Here is a 1,281-nt window from a genome sequence, read left to right as displayed (position 1 = left end):
TGTTTTTGCTTATTGTTCCTTTCATTTAGTAGTAGGATTTGAGATTTACTTACTTCATTTATCTTAACTGCTGTTAAGTTGGAATATAATTCTTTTTATTTATTGATAAATATTTAGGTTTAGTCTCCTTTTTACTGAAGTAAGTTTTTCAATATTTTCAATGACAGTTTGTGACTATGTGCATATGTTTGAAAATGTCTTGATTGTACCTTACTCTTTTCTGTTTTTTGAGATGGATTCTCACTATGTTGCCCAGACTGGAGTACAGTGGCTATTCACAGGCATGATCATAGAGAGGCGTGATCATGGAGCACTACAGCCTTGAACTCCTGAGCTCAAGTCACACTCCCACCTCAGCCACCTGAGTAGCTGGGACAAAAGACATGCGCCACTGTGCCCAGTCACCTTACTCTTGAATAATAATTTAGCTGGATATATAATTATAGGTTGACTGCTGTTTTTCCATCTGCTATCAGTTAAATTATAATTTTTTTTGTTTTTTTTTCCCTCTAGTTTTTATTCAGATCTTTTCCTTGTCTCTGGCGTCCTGTGGGTTCATTATAATGTGTCTTCATGCGTATTTGTTTTTCTGTTTATCTTGCTTAGGACTCTTCAGTCTGAACGTTTATATCTGCCTTCATTTCTGCATAATTCTCACTTATTATTATTTTAAATATTGCCTCTCTCCTATCCTTGTTATTCTCTCCAAGTGGAACTCTTATCAGATCTATGTTAGACCTTATTTTACCCTTGTGTCTTTTAAGCCCACTTTCATATTTTCCGTATCTTTTTTAGTTGTATTTGGATAGAATGCCTCAGTGGTGTCATTTCAGTACACTAATTCTTTCCTCAGCTGTGTTCAATTTGCTTTTTTAAATTGTGGTAAAATATATATAACATAAAATTTACCATGTTAACTGTTTTAAATTATACAGTTCAGTGCCGTAAGTACATTCACATTGTTTTACCACCATCACCATTACTCATCTCCAGAACTTTTTCATCTTCCCAAAATAAAATTCTGTACTCATTAAACAGTAACTCCCCATTCTCCTCTCCTTCCAGCCCCTGGCAACTACCATTCTACTTTCTGTCTCTATGAGTTTGACTTCTTTAGGTAATCCATATAAGTGGAATCATACAGTATTTATCTTTTTGTGATTGGCTTATTTCACTTAGCATTACGTCCTCAAGATTCTTCTGTGTTACAACATGTATCAGAATTTCATTCCTTTTTAAGCCTTAATAATATTCCATCATATGTATATACAGGTTGAACAT

At 34.0% G+C, this 1,281-nt stretch overlaps 1 protein-coding gene across 1 annotated transcript in view; it reads left to right on the top strand.

The window, feature by feature from the left end:
• The window catches only part of RTTN (rotatin), a 243,188-nt gene that overhangs the window by 50,604 nt on the left and 191,303 nt on the right, over positions 1–1,281 (top strand). The gene's annotated exons all lie outside the window — the stretch shown is intronic.

Source organism: Propithecus coquereli, unplaced genomic scaffold (genome assembly GCF_000956105.1).
Source record: "Propithecus coquereli isolate 6110/MARCELLA unplaced genomic scaffold, Pcoq_1.0 Scaffold55, whole genome shotgun sequence".
Lineage (NCBI taxonomy): Eukaryota > Metazoa > Chordata > Mammalia > Primates > Indriidae > Propithecus > Propithecus coquereli.
The sequence above is the reverse complement of the archived record's forward strand: the minus strand, read 5'-3'. Positions and strand labels throughout refer to the sequence as shown.